The 15606-nt window shown below is 46.2% G+C and overlaps 1 protein-coding gene across 1 annotated transcript in view; it reads right to left on the bottom strand.

The window, feature by feature from the left end:
* The window catches only part of TRERF1 (transcriptional regulating factor 1), a 198843-nt gene extending 183625 nt beyond the window's left edge, over window positions 1–15218 (bottom strand). Inside the window, exon 1 of the mRNA XM_021691945.2 lies at window positions 15143–15218. The gene's annotated coding sequence lies outside the window, so the exon portion shown is untranslated. The remainder of the gene's footprint in view (window positions 1–15142) is intronic.
* Between the last annotated feature and the right edge of the window lie 388 nt (window positions 15219–15606).

Raw genomic sequence — 15606 nt, 5'->3', positions numbered from 1 at the left:
CTAAGGGCGTTTCTTCAGAAAGAAGGAAATTAATCTGAGAGAAGAACATGAGCATGGTCATACAGGAAGAAATGAAGAACCCCAAAAAGAGTAAATATGTGGATTAATCTAAATTGTTATTGACTTTTTAAAACAATGTCTCATGGGGTTTAATAGAGAGAGAGAATTAAAATCACAAGACCACCAAAGGCATAAAGGAGGTAAAGGGAGCCTAAGTGTTGTAAGTAGCTTGAACCATCCAGGAAATGGTTAAAGGATTGACTTAGGGTCAGCTCTAAAAACAAACATCTCACACAAAGAGAGCCTCCAACTATACAAAGATACATACATTGAAAAAAATACTAGAAAGAAACACACCACTTTTTAAAAACAGAAGTTCTATCTAGATGATGGAATGCTGACTGGTTTTCATTGTCTTTATACTTTTCAGCATTTTCAGGAGGACAACTTTTTTCTCAATATTTGGTTTCACACCAAACTTGTACACTATTATACTTGTGGGAGGTAAAAGCAGCCTTCATTTTCTTATAAAGTTTCAAAAAGAACAAATTCCTAAAACTTTGGACAGGGATGCCATAATTCCGCAGTCAATTATTAGCAACAATTATTCATATGAGTGGAGAATGCTGTTCACCTGCCAATACAAACCAGCTATCTGACACATCCCGTGGCCTGGGCAGGGAATGACTGCTCACACAGTCTGTGTGTGATGAGAAGAAAGCACTTCTCAACTCTTTGGGTTTTTTTTTTTACGATTTTTTTTTATTTATTTATTTGACAGACAGAGAGAACACAAGCAGGGGGAGGGGCAGAGGGAGAGGGAGAAGCAGGGTCCCTGCTCAGCAAGGAGCCCAATGCGGGCTTGATCCCAGGACCTTGGGATCAGAACCTGAGCCGAAGGTAGACACTTAACAACTGAGCCACCCAGGCGCCCCGACTTCTCAAGTCTTTGGATAAGCATGAAGAAATTCTAACTCAGTTGAAAGAAGCACTTTTGATAATAATTCAGGTCATTTGCACAGTCTTTCCACAATAGAAATCCAAAGATCTTGCTAAATTAATAAATAGTCGTTATCATGCAAGAGACATTTGTACTCCACCTTGTAGAAGGAAAAAATTGAGCCCCAGAGAAGAGCTGTAGTACACGGTTGAAAGGGTAACCCATGCTACACAAGAATCACCATTTTTTGGAAAATCATATTAGAGCTGATGAGGTGAGGTCAGTACTCTCACACGCTAGTAGTATGAATGAAAATTAATTTTTAAAAACATTTTGAAGAACAGTTAGGAAATATAACTGAGAACCTTAAAAACACCCATTATCAGGGTGCCTGGGTGGCTCAGTTGTTAACATCTGCCTTCGGCTCAGGTCATGATCTCAGGGTCCTGGGATCGAGCCCCGCATTGCGCTCCCTGCTCAGCAGGAGGCCTGCTTCTCCCTCTCTCACTTTCTCTCTTTCTGTCAAATAAATAAATAAAATCTTTAAAAAACAAACAAAAAAACCCCACCCATTATCTTTATCATAGCAATTCTCCTTTCCAGGAATTTATCCTAAGAAAATTATCCGAGATGTGATCAAAGATTTACGCACAAGAATGTCCATCGAAGCATTATTTATAATAGTCAAAGTGATAAGCTAAATTTCTAATAATAGGAATTAGTTAAATAAATTCTGGGACCCAGTGCCTGGTACACAGTAGGTGCTCCATAAATATTTGTTGAACATAAAAGCCATATGAGAATATACTAAAAAACTATGAAAAAAAGGATCCCAAGAATATTTAATGAGCAAGATATTAACATTAAATCTCATTCAAAATTAGCCCAATACTATTTTAAGGCATAATACCATAGCTAATGTCTATTGAGAACTTACTAAGTGCCAGGCACAGCCCCAGATGCTTTACATGTATCATCTCATTTCATCTCACTCAACTCCATTATTTCCATGGAGTGAAGGATCTTGGATCCAAAGCCAGGCAGTCTGACTCCAGAACTTAAACTATTAATCACCAGACTATGCTGCCTAGAAAAAATGCTGGAAGGAAATTATTTAAAAAGTAATAGGAAGGAATTAAAGACAACTGCTTTTTTCTTTCTAAAACGTACCAATATTTTCCAAATGCTCTATAATCACCACATACTATTTGTAGTTTCTCTGTCCTAACTAAAAAGTTCTATGAACTTTCACTTATCATTTACACAATTTCAGTGAAAAAGTCTTAGCTCCAAAGGAGTTTTGAATCATGTCTTCTCCAGGTCTTAGAAGCAGGAGAACGTCGTATAAATCTGAGCCATACATTCTGACCAGGAAAGAGGATGGGCTGAGAGTCCACTCGACAGACCATGGAGCCCATGACCTCCACTACACAAATACATGTCACTCTCTGGCTGACAAGGTGCTGATTTATACACATATTCTGCCATTAGTCTTCCCAATGACCCCTCCGAGTAGATCTGACCATCTCAGGAAAGGGAGGTTTAGGAAGGTGAAGTGACTTTCCCAAGGTCATGCAGAGCACTCCAGCTCTGGTCAAAGGCCCAGCCGCCAACCATTCCCCCAAATCATGTCGAGCAATCGGGGCAGACCTGAGAGCACGTCCAGGCCCAAGCGCACCTGGAAGTTAACAAGGGAGATCTGTGGGAGGGAGGTACACACACATCGTGCCCAAAACCCAGATACAGCACTGGGACCCAACCATCACAGCGTTTTGCTCCTTCAGCAATTACGCAGAAGAGTAAAGTTTGTGGCTTTGTATTTGTCAAAGCACTTGTGCATCCTTTCTCTCCTTTGATTCTTAAAATAAACCTTTTCAACCAGGAAAGCAAAGGTACTGAGAATAAGGGAAACGAGGCTCTGAGAGTTACACTGCTATCCACGAGTACCCCTCGAGGGTCAGCGTGGTGCCCCTTCCTCCGTATTATCCCAGCCACATTCTGAACTGAGCTCAGGCCACGCTGACTGGTAAGGCAGAGTGGGAGGCAGGATGAGGAAGGGGGAAGAGCACCTGCTTTTACAGTCAGCCAGGTCTGGGTTCCCGGGTTTGAATCCTTGCTCTGCCATTCCCTAACCACGAGACCTTGAGCAAGCCTGTTCATCCCTTTGTGCCCCCACTGCCTCCCCTGTATAATGAGGATAATGATGCCTTCCCCGTCGAGTTGCTGTGAGGCTTAAATGAGGTCACGTATATAAAACGATGGCATGCGTCCGCACTTAGGAGGGAGCTGCCGCATTCTGCAACGCATCCTATCCCCAAACGTGCACAGCGTGAGGTCACCATGGCCAGAGCACCTGACCTCCCCTTCCTAAAGAAAATGATCCTCTATGCTTCTCTAATTCTGCCATCCTGGTTCCTTTCCACTACCTCAAAGAGCCTAGATTGATCTCAGTTACTTCCCAGACTCCTTTGCAAAACTCTCTACAAGCTTCTTAAATTTAGGCCCCCAGAAGTGTGCTCAGAGAAGAATCCATCATGGGCTGAAGAAGACAGAAGGCTGAAATCCCAGAAGAAACCCTGAAGAGAAACGAACAGGTGAGCACCCGGCAGGGTGGAGGGTGGTGGGGGAGGGAAGCCCATCTACAAAAGCAGAGAACAAGGCTGGGGGCCCCCAAGACGAAAGAGGCTGAGGGTACCCAGGAGAAGTGAAAGGGAATGCTTTCTGTAGTTTCCCTAGAAACCAACGAGACAACCAAACCAAACTAAAATGGAGACAGAAATGGTAGGAAATCCTAACTTGGCAAGATGATGATGCTACTCTTCTAAACCCAATGGCATAGTTTAAGAGTGTAGACCCTTCCCTTCCTGCTCCTGTCCTCTGAATACTTTCCTAACTGATCTCTCGGCCTACAGGCTCAGCCCCTCCAGCCTGTCCTCCATACCTCTGAATGACCTTTCTAATACAGAAATCTGACTTGTCCACATTCCCCACACCTCTGCTCACTCCAAACCCTTCCATGACTCCCCTACTGCCTACAGGGTCAAGGCTAAGCTTCCTATCATGGTATCTCATCCTCCCAGCCCAATCCCTTTTCACTTCTCCAGCCTCGTCACCTGCAACTATCACTGGGAACCTCGTATGTGCCGGGCCCTGGCTGGGTGCTGGGAACACAATGATAAGCAAGATGTGGCACAAGAATGAACAAGACCTAGCTCACGCCCTTTAGAAGCTGAAAGTCCTCGTGGGCAGACAGACACAGAGAGGGATCACTGCAATCCAGATGGACAGTGGGATGGCGACCCAGCCTGGGGTGCACAAGGAAGGCCTCTGGAGGAAGTAGGAGTGAGCCAGGTAAGGGACAAAGGAGGAAAACATGCCTTGCAGGAGAAGCCTCAGGGCAAAGTTCATGAGCAGTGCTACCTTACAGAACTTTCTGCACTAATGGACATGTTCTATATGCATGCTCTCCAGTATGGCAGCCACCAGCCACATGTGGCTACCGAGCACTTGACATGGGGCTAGTGCCACTGGGGAACTGAATTTTTTATTTTATTTAATTTTTAATTAACTTAAACTTAAATGGCCATGCATGGCTAATGGCTACCGTATTGGACGGCACAGTTCTAGAGCATTAAACTGAAGGTGATGGAAAATAAGATTAGATGGATAACCTTTTTTTTTTTTCCCTCCTAGAGAGAGAACTTGAGGCAGGGGGGAGGGGGGAGCAGAGGGAAAGGGAAAGAATCTTAAGCAGACTCTGCAGTGAGCCCATCATAGGGCTCAATCTCATGACCCTGAGATCACGACCTGAGCTGAAATCAAGAGTCAGACGCTCAACCAACTGAGCCACCCAGGCACCCCCGATGGGTAAGCTTTGAGGTGATGCTTCAGTAAAGCCAGACTATATGTAGCTTCCTATACTCACCATGCTATCTGCTAGTCCCTCCCCCCCTTGCCTACCTGGTAAGCCCTGACTGAACCCACACAACCCCACCCATGTACCACCTCTTTCTGAAGACTTCCCTGGCTGCTCTACACAGTCTCTCCCACTGACTACTTCTGCAATATGATCTTTTTCTAGGAAGCATCACTGTGTACCAGATTTATATGTTCTCCTGACTGTCCCTACCAGACTCTGAGCTCCTTCTCTTACTTGTCCTGGTATTTCTGCCACTGGTAAAATCCGGGCATATGGGAAGCACTCAAAAATGCTCGAGGAAGAAGTTGTCAGCCCTGACAAAGTCACTGTAGCTTGGCAGGATGGGGAGGAGGGCACTCGCTCACTTCTTCTAACAAAGATGTGAGCCACAAACCTTGATCTTCCTCAGAAAGACAGCTCTGTCCAGGGGCTCAGGAAAGGTTCTCATGAACATCCTGAGCACTCTACCCTTCACGGTCAATGGTAGGCTCTATTGTGGTAGCTCTATCTTGTCCAGGTTCCTAGAATCTAGGCCTCCATACAAGGAAGGTGACTTGGCAGTCTTTGGGGCTTAGGCCTGGGTCTGGAGACCAGCTTGGCAACTCAGCACCTGCGTGTCCTTAAGCAAGGTGCTGAACTGCCCAGAGCCTCAGTTTCCTCCAGTGTAAAGTGGGCATCCCATCTGCCTCTTATAACTGCTGGAAGGCAGAAGTGACTAACACATCTGCACAGGGCCAGGGACACACAGTAAGCTCTCTGTCAACAGCAGCCACTACTCCTAAAGCGATCTGAAACCCTCATTTGGGTACCCCACAGCATATGCAAATTCCTGAGCCCCTAAATAAGGCTCTTCTTGGTGCTCTCTGGGATGCAAGGGATATAATCCAACAATGTGTTGCCAAAATTCTCCTTGAGTTCCCAAGAGAAAATTTATTTTAATTCCCTCCAACTTTAAAAATTAAACAGTCCTTACAGCATTTTGGGGTGGCAGCGGTGACAATGGAGACCATGAAATCTGACAAGCAGCTTTAAAAAGGTTACAAACTGATCGGAGAAAGAAAGGAGAAGGCAGCTGAAGGGGGTGAGCAGGGGGGGATGGAGACAATCCCCTGAGTGTCTGCTATTATTGAATACCCCAACTCTCAAAGCAGCCGGCCGCCCCCTCCTCCACCACGCGAGCTAAGCTCTGTTAATGAGAAAGCGGAGCCCTGCCTACATTTTGCCACAATAATGATTTCCCCGTTGCATTTTTACATGCCTGCTGCTTTATCAGAGCAGAAGTAGACATATATTTTCAATAAATCCCTCTCTCCTTCCTCCTCCCCAACTCCAGCTCGCCCAGTAAATGTTGTTCCCTCCGCGCCCTCCCCCAACGCAATCCCAACCCTGGAGCACAATGAGTTCCACTAATCAAAACAGAAAGAAAAAGAAAAATGGAAAAATCACAGCTGCTGAAAAACAGCATTCGCTACAAGTCAAAGCCCTCCACATTTTTTCTGCACGCAGCATTTACTTCTTCAAGGACACATCACCCCCGCCCCATCAGAAATCTTACGTAGAGTTGCTCCGGGGAGGGGGAGGGGCGGGGAAAGAAATCTAATATTCACTCTCTTTCCTATTTTGACTAAGCCAGCACAGACAGAAATATAGATAAGGCCTCGAATAACTGATTTAACAAAATGTCACTTATTAAAAGGGATGGGGGATGGGGCTGCACTTGAATTTGAGAGCTCAGTTAAACCACCCCAGCTAAAGGCTGCCAGGCCGCGAGAGGCAAGGGGGGAGGAAACATTCTCTAGCCTGGTCTCCTTCAGTGGCTGCTCCAGAGCTGCCCCTGGTGGCACAGCGGCCTGGATTTCTCCCTCCAATGAGAACCAATGGGAGGGCGGGGGGGGGGGGGGGGGGGGAGTAGAGGGGGGGCAAGGTAACCAGAGGCGAAACAAACAAACAAAAAACCCAGTTGATTCTTAAATATATAGGCATTTATATGCACCAACTAGTGCCAGGTGCTGGGGGTACAACAGTGAGTGATGACCCAGTTCTGCCCTCCCCAGGGCAGTGCAGAAGTGGTGAAAGACACACCTGGGGGTAAGTATGACAACAGCATCCTAAGAGCCCGAGCGAGTCCCCCCGTGGCCCACTCCAGCCCTGGCCCGCGACCAGGCACACGGGGTACACGGGGCCCTCAAGAGAGAATGAAGGAATGAGCATATGCACACTGAAATTGCTTGAATTCCACAACGGTTTCTAAAGAAGCTCAGACTCTTCAAAAGAAGAGAGGCCTCTAAATGTCCTTACCTACTGTGGCTCCCCATAACACCCCCTCAGCTCGCATGTGTTCACCCAATTAAGAAAGAAAAGTGAACGAGTCCCAGTACTTGAGAATCAGCCTCATTACTGGTATCCTTGAGTTGGATTTTAAGGGAGTTTGGTATCTCCCATTGTGATGACATCAGAGGGAACTCAAATGACACCCCCTATTTAAATGCCTTGGGCATCAACTCCAACTTTTTTTTTTCTTTTCCTTTTTAAAACATCTTTCAAAGAAGTTAGGTTGGAGGTGGTTTCCCAAGATGAGGGGAGAGGCCCTCAGAGCAGTCCTTGTTATGACAAAGACCCCCCCCCCCCAAGGGGCCCTCAAGAAGCTTTCTGAGGTTAGCAAACTGCTCAGGGCCCAATGTGGCCAAAGCTGGAGCCTGGAAACTAAAGGCCAGGCTGTCTAGAAACAACCATGGCTTGTCCAGGTTCCTCCACTTAGGAGCCCCACAAAAAGGACAGGGCTAAGGGTAGAAGGCTGATGGAGAACAGCCATGCAATTTGTTAAAGTCAAGTTTTGGCTTTAATTATGAGGCAGCCTTCAAGCTGTGTGCTCCAGAACGAGCTAGACGATGGAAGTTTTTTAAAAAATGTAATGCCCAAAACATGCTTAAATCATCTGAGTCTTTCCAACTAAGGTCACTGGGAGAAGCCCAAAGTTCCCAGATGATCGTCTTGGTTTCCATCATCTCTGCATCTATTCAGTACCATATTCTTACTTAATACTGCATAGCATTATCTATTCGAGGGTGCACAACATTTGGAGACCATTCAAATTCTGGCATTAAACCAGAATGCTGGCTGGACATGTGACTCTGGGTTAATCACTTTTTTTTTTTTTTCAATTCTACTTCTTGAGCCTCACTTTCTTCAGCTGTCAAATGAGAATATCAACCTCCCATGGTTGTTGCTTCTGTTGTCAGATAAAATAAGACAAGCCAAAGAGGCTCCGGACCAATAAAAACCTAGGTAAACACTGGTTATTTCAATGATGGCATCCATTTCCTCTCTCTCTGATTTTTCGTTGATTATTTTCCCCTTTATGAAACCAAATTGGTATCAGTTCCACTGATCTCTCAAAACTGACATCTTGTATTTATTATACAAACACAAGAAGTCCTATGACCCACAGGTGAGCAAAATCTCAGTAACAGCTGCATCTAGGTGACAGGTACAAGGGAACTCATTACACTAGCCTGTCTGCTTTTGTTGCATGTAAAAGTTTTCCCATAATAAAATTTAATTCAAAAATAAATAAAGCCTCACCCTCCGGCTCAGAGGTGAGAGGTTTGATGAGTGAAAAGCGCAAGGTATTTCTTAAAACTGGAAATGACTTTCCCGGCACAACAGTATGAGAAAGGGCTGAGGGCTGTTTTTTAGGTAGACTCAGCTTTATAGAACAGGCTTCATTTGCAAAACAAACGCTGAATGCAAATGAAGACCTGCCAGGACCCTCCGACCACAGTCCAGCTTCCTGAGGAGGTTCAAGACTCCCCTGCACCCAGGGCACAAGCCAAGTGCGTCTGTCGCCTTGGGTGGGCAGGTCTCCAAGTTTAAATCCGGGATCAGAGTCTGAACCGAGACTGCCTAGCATGTCACCGCCAGCCACTTCGGATGCCAGCCTTCCGACGGGAGGAGCACTTTCGCTACCAGGATCCCAGAGGACTTGAAACCCCCACGAGGCGGGAACAAGAGTGGGAGAGGGCGTGGTGAACAGAGGTTTGGGTAGAAGCCCTGGGAAATTAAGGGAAGCGTGGCTGTCAGGTTTTATATCTGAAAAGGAGATCTGGCTGAAGATCAATTCACCTCGCGCGATGCCTCTTACAGTTTACATAGCACTTTCCGTCCATTATCTGATGCCATCCTCAAAAGTGAAGAGGAGAGACGGCAGATGGTATCACCCGCTCTTTACAGATGCGGAGCCAGGCTGGGAGGCCGCCTTGGCCAGAGCCAGGCGACCACGAGGGCGCTGGACCCCAACCCAGATCCTCAGGCGCCCTCCTCACCCGCCCACTCCCATGCAGACCCCACGGATGGGGACCACCCAGGCTGGCAGTCTGTGGACTCTTTTTTTTTTTTCTTTTTCTTTTTTGGAGCTTCTTGCTCAAAACCTATGACAAGGTGCCCACCAACTTTTGAACAGGGCTGAAAAATCACAGATTTTTTTTTTTCCAATGATAGTTTTCAAATAAATCTAGCATGAGGCCCAAATTACTTTAACTGAAGACTTCCTCAAGTGAAAGAATCTGCTCTTGCCTCTGCACTGCTCAGTAATGCAGTCAAATGTTGAGGAAAAATGCAGTACAGTTTTCTGATGCAGTCTTAACCCTTGAAAGTCTCCGGCTGGCGTCAAGTCCTGAGCCCAAATCCCTTGCCCAGGAGGCTGCAGCCTCAGCCTGGAGCACAGCTCCCTCAGCTTCTGCTCATCTGCACCTGTCTTCTCAGGTTTTCCCTCAGGCCTGGATGGAAGGCCTTCCCCCCCTGGGGAAAAGGCCAAATTTTCCTGAAACCTTCTCAAGGGCTTTAGTCAGCTGACCCAACCCCACCCTCTGCTCTCCTCAATCCCTCCCTCTCCAGGGTCTTCCCCATCAGTACACAAAGGCAACACCAGCACCCAAAAAACGCTTCCCATTATGCACATGTCCTTCCAGCTCTGTCCCCCTCTTGCACAATCAAACTTTGCCAAAAAGTTGTCCACACATGCTATGACCAGTTCCTCACCTCCTAGTTCCCGTGCCAACCCCTCCAATCTTGTCCCCACCCCATCCATTGCACTCCACTGAAGCTGTTCTCTGGAAAGGCCTCAATGGCTTCCATTTTGCCAAATAATCCAGTGGTGACTTTTCTGGCCTTACCAACCGCATGAAACATTTAACCACCACCCCTCCCCAACAATACACCAACACACACACACACACACACACACACACACACACACACAGAGCCTTTCCTTCTCTCTCTCTAGGCTCCTTAGGGCATCTCATCCAGTCTCCTGGATTTAAATACCACTGATGGCTCCCACATTTTTATCTCTTGCCTGGCCACTCCTCTGGTGCTGGACACCACTCTCACAATGCCTGCCTGACATCTCCACCTTGAGTCTAACAGGCACTTCAAACTTACGGAGCCCAAACAGAAATAGCTTGATTCCATTCCCCTCCCGCTCCCAATCTCCCCCATCTGGGCAAACAGCACCACCCATGTACCCAACTGCTCAAGCCAGAACCCTCAGAGCTATCCTAGACTCCTTCTCCCCAGCCAGCATCAAACCCATCAGCAACCCTGCCCCTTCTACCTCCAAAGTGCATCTCACACCCACCTGCTCCCTCCACTCGCCGTCACCTCCTCACCTGGCCTGCTCTCCAACTCCACACCTGCCCCTCTCCACCACTGCAAGCCCCTTTACCAAGAGTTGGGGGTGTCACTTCCCACTGGAAACTTTCAGTGGTTTCCCACTGCACTTCAAATGAAACCCAACCTTTTCAGAGGCCTCCGGAGTCCTGCACTTTCGCCTCATGCTGCCCTCTCTCCGTCCCCCTTGTCTCAAGCCTGTGCCTCTCTTTAGATCCCCCCAAAGCCAAAGTCCTTCCACACGGGCTCTCCTCTTCCCGGTGCTCTCTGCCAAACCTCAGAGCACCTCTTTAGGCTACTCTAGCTGCATAAGGCCAGGTCACTGTTCCCTGTGGTTTCATCAAAGCATTTATCACATTTTGCAATATATATTTCTGTACGCATCTGCCACCCCTCTGGATGGTAAGCTAGAGGTTAGGGTGGTGGAGGGGAGAGGGAGTAAAATATGTCTATTTTAATTATCATCATAATCCCAGCCTTAAGACAGTGCCTAGAATAGTAGGTGCTCAGTAAAGTAGCTCTTGAACCAAGGAATAAAGTAGATCCAATTATGGCATGAAAATAATTGTTACCTTCTAGGAGCCCAGAGTTATCACTGCCACTTAGGCACACGGGTTCCTTCCCCCTTCCTCTCTAATAACAACAACAAAAATGTTTAGTGTTGTTGCACTAACAGCCCAATAGCTCAGCATATCCCACCCATCCCCAGCTTGTCGTCTTTCGACGAGGAAAACACAAAAACCATCCTCTTGCTCAGCAAACCCAAATTAACCAAAAGACCTTATAAGCGGATACCATGAGTACTTAAAAATTCTTCGAAAATATCACAAGGTCTTTTTGTTGTGCATTTTCTTTAACCGAGAAGAAAAGATTTATTAAGAAGCCATGGGATCAAACTTACGTTACCAGGACTGTATTATTCCTTAAAATGCCACAGTACCCTTGGTGACAAGCATATGCCAATTAACTGGACACCAAATACTTCTGTCTCCCTCTCCCCACAAAAGAAATCAACTATGTTTTACTTTCCCCTTTATTTCTTTGGTTCCCTGCCAACATGCAAATTCAGAAATATTAATCCACAAGATCCCAGCTGATTCTAATCCTCCCTTCTCCCTAACCCACACAGTTTTATGAGGTCATAAATAAAATGAGCTGAATTCAACTGCTTTCAGAGCAGAACAACCAGCATCCATTCGTACTGCCTGGGGTCTGAGCCACTTGTCTGGATCCTCACTTTTCATGTCAATGTTCAAAGTCAATAAAAACATCAAGAGCTTTCCCCCCAAAAAATGCCCATGGTGAAAGACAAGATATCCCAGAAATGACAGGCATACAACATAATTATTATGAACTCTTATCACAAACATGACCAAATCCCAATTACCCGTATGTGAATTCTCCACAGAAAGTGGGTAAAGCCACACTGGGCTTTCTGGTGTCCCCCTCCTCCCCAACACTACCTCCTCCTGCAGCCTGGGAATAACAGCTCAATTAACCTTAGACTTGAACAAGCATAATTAACAGGTAAGCCAGCTGGCTGGAGGGGAAACTTCCAAGATTAACTGAAATTATTTTGGGTGCCTGGGATTATGTGCCCCCACGCTCTATTAGCACATATAATTGGGAAACAACCATGCACTTTTTTTTTTCCAAGACAGTGGCAGACTTTTATTAAGTATTTCCTTGTATTTGACCATCAAGATTACCAGGCTATTCAAGAGTCCTTTTTGGAATGCCAAGGTACAAATCCACTCTCTCCGTGAGAAGACAAAAACAGAAGTTAATCAACTCGTCCTCGTCCGTGAAGCAATTTGGCCATTGGCCCAGGAAGAGCTTGTCGAGACCTCTTGAGACCTCTCTCCACAAGACCCAAATCAGAATTTCAGAGATGGAAGAAACTCATGGGTCAAATATGCATTTTTAAGATAAAAAATCCAAAACCCAGAAATGGCTAGAAACTGGTACCCTCCCAACTTTTCTCATCAGCGACATTTACTCCCTGCTTTGAGAATCAAATCACCTTAAAAGTTCTTTGTCGCTTTACAAATACTATAAACTGAGCCAACTACCCAATGCAAGACAATAGTAACACTTTCTGATTAATTGACTTGATGGAGAACCCTTAAACTTTCAAAAAAAAAAAACAATGCTTTTGATTATTATGACCAACCTACCTACCAAAGGAGGAGGAAAAGAATGTTACAAATATGCTTTGCTTTTGTGACCACACATTTTATTATATAAGCAGCAGTCCGCTCTTTTACTATGAAAGCTCCTACTTCACTAAAAACCACAGGCCCAAGCCAGTTAAAGGAGACAAAACTGAATACTTTTCACACAGTTCATAGAACAACTGTTTTCACAGCAAGCTCACATAAATGCTATGTGATATTAACACATGCCTGCTATGTGGAAGCCGACTTACCAAGCTGTGAAAAAACCCATGTTCATTATGGAACCTGCAAAATTAATATTCTCAATGCCCATAAAGCAGAAAGGAAATGCTCTTTTTTTGAGATGTCAAGCTGGCTTCTAAACAATCCTTTGGCGAAAATGGACATGCCTAAAAGGGCGGGGCCCCAAGAGGTGTGTCACTCCCCGTATCAATTCCTATAAATCAAATCCTGACAATCACCACAATATTTTAAAAAGAATGAATTATGATTCATGGGCCTTCAAACCTTTATTACCCCAAGAACATTCTCAGCAAAAAGGAAAAAAAAAAAAAAGCTACTGTGACTTGATTAATGGCCAAAGCAAGACAATAAAATAAATTTCATAAATATAAGAAAAAAAACTGAATGACTGCTCTTGGCTTCGAGGGTAGGCACGTAAATAATTCTTCTACCCCGGGATAAACACACATAAAGATTTTGTTTACCCTCCCAGGCTAAGATTCTCAGCAGGGAAAAATACCAGTGAATTTGTTTAACTAAGACCTAGTTAGGAGTATTTGACAAGTGGCAATAATATTTAATTCCCAACAAACTCAACTCTCAAGCTGCCAAAAATCAAATTCTCAATCTGGAAATCTGATGACAGGAAGGAAAGAAGAAAAGCACTGTCCATCAGTAACATATAGGGAGAGCTTTTTTTTTTTTTTTTAAAGATTTTATTTATTTATTTGAGAGAGAGGATGAGAGGAGAGAGAGCACATGAGAGGGGGGAGGGTCAGAGGGAGAAGCAGACTCCCTGCCGAGCAGGGAGCCCGATGCGGGACTCGATCCTGGGACTCCAGGATCATGACCTGAGCCGAAGGCAGTCGCTTAACCAACTGAGCCACCCAGGCACCCTAGGGAGAGCTTTTTTTAAAACCCACTTTTTCCCCTGCTAGAATTGAGTTCGTCCACAGAACTGCACAAAGCTTAACCAACTTTAGTTAACCACACATATAGGGTTTACTACCTGACCCTACCAAACATGTCTGGGTTTGAGTCCCTGGAGCTAAAATTATCCTGGCAAAGTTAAAACTCCCAGCATAATCAAGGTACCTGAGAGCCAAAACCTATAACTCATCTGCAGAAACCAGCAGGCTGAAGACCAGGAAAAGAGAAGCCAGGAGAAGCAAAGACTGCTGGTTAACTGGTTAAGCTTGGAGTCCTGCTTGTTATTCTCACAGTGGGCATCAAAACCACATTTTCCATCACCAGATTGCTTTCTTGAAACGGTAAAGGATGCAGAAGATTGGTACCAACTGGTAAAACTTAAAACTCTCTTAAAGCTCTCCTCCATGGCCTGCTAAAAAGTGAACCCAGCCGGCTTTCGAGAGGCATTTTTTAAAGAACTCTTCAGTCATCCTTGGCTTCATCATTCCCAAGTATCACGTCCACGTACTTCACCAGACAACCCAGGCCACGCTGTGAGCCACCCGCTTCAACACTTCACTTGCCAAAGCCGTGTCTCGTCTGGGGAAGAGTTTCCACAAAGCTGGCTCTAACAGACCAACCGAAGGCACACGGAGGAACCAGCAGTCATTTTCTTTAACCTAAGGATGGCAGACGCACATGCTCCAACCCAGTGCTGGCCAGAGGCTGCCCGCCAGGTGCTCTCGGCCTCCGCCAGTGAATGGGTGGTTTTGTGTTATTCTTAAATATCTATTTCTTCAGCCCACCAGCAGTAACTTCCCAGATTCCCAAACTGAAGTTAGGGAGTGAAAGGGGCAGGCTTACCCCCTTACACATTTCTCTTATCTGGGTGGCCACTGTAACTTGGGGGAGTACCCAGCCCCCAAAGAGCCTACAGGCGCATATCCATACATATATGCATCATGTCAAAAACCCCCAAAGGCACATCTCTAGGGTCCTGCGGTTTCTTGGCTGGAAGAATGAAGGCTTTATAACATCACAACCTTCAATTGCAAGCCCCACCACCACCACCCTTTAAGCCGGGTCTGCCAATTATAGCGCCCACCTCAGCCCTCCCCCTTTGCTGGGATGCTGGACAGCCCGCAGAGGGACGAGGGAAGAGGGGAAGCAGAAAGAAGGCCCTGCTAACAGACTGAAAGTAAAGAAGTGGGGGGAGACTTTTCCCTTCCCCTCCCCCGTCTTTTCACGGAGCATCCCCCAACTAATTTTTTTTTTTTTTTAATGAAACTTAATAAGCTTCTTGCCTACCTTGGCTGTTTCTGCAACAAGTGCATGGGCAATCCGACAAGACCAGACTCCGCTTGGGGGGTGAGATGGGGGGCGAGCAGAGCTGATGGAGTAATTTCAATATTAATTTATGTCAGAGCCGCCTTCTCGAAGCGCTACTCACTTACAGTACTGCCCTCAGCCTGTAAACAAATATCGCTCCGCCAGGAAACATACTCCCAGATGCAAGCCCCTTCCCCAGCAGGGAACAGGGCCCTGCGCCGCCCCCACCCCACCCCCAACAGCAGGCTCCCCCACCCCGGGAAGGAAGCTCTGGGTTTCCAAAGCACCAACCCACCACCTCCGCCACCACCCCAGCAAGAAACTTACTCGGTCCGTCTACGCCTCCACCCTCCCTTCAGGAAATCTACTCTCCATATGCATTCAGCCTCCCCGCAGGAAATCTGCTCCCCCCTCCCCCCTTCTATATACATGCACCCCTCCCT

This window comes from Neomonachus schauinslandi, chromosome 8 (genome assembly GCF_002201575.2).
Source record: "Neomonachus schauinslandi chromosome 8, ASM220157v2, whole genome shotgun sequence".
Lineage (NCBI taxonomy): Eukaryota > Metazoa > Chordata > Mammalia > Carnivora > Phocidae > Neomonachus > Neomonachus schauinslandi.
The sequence above is the reverse complement of the archived record's forward strand: the minus strand, read 5'-3'. Positions and strand labels throughout refer to the sequence as shown.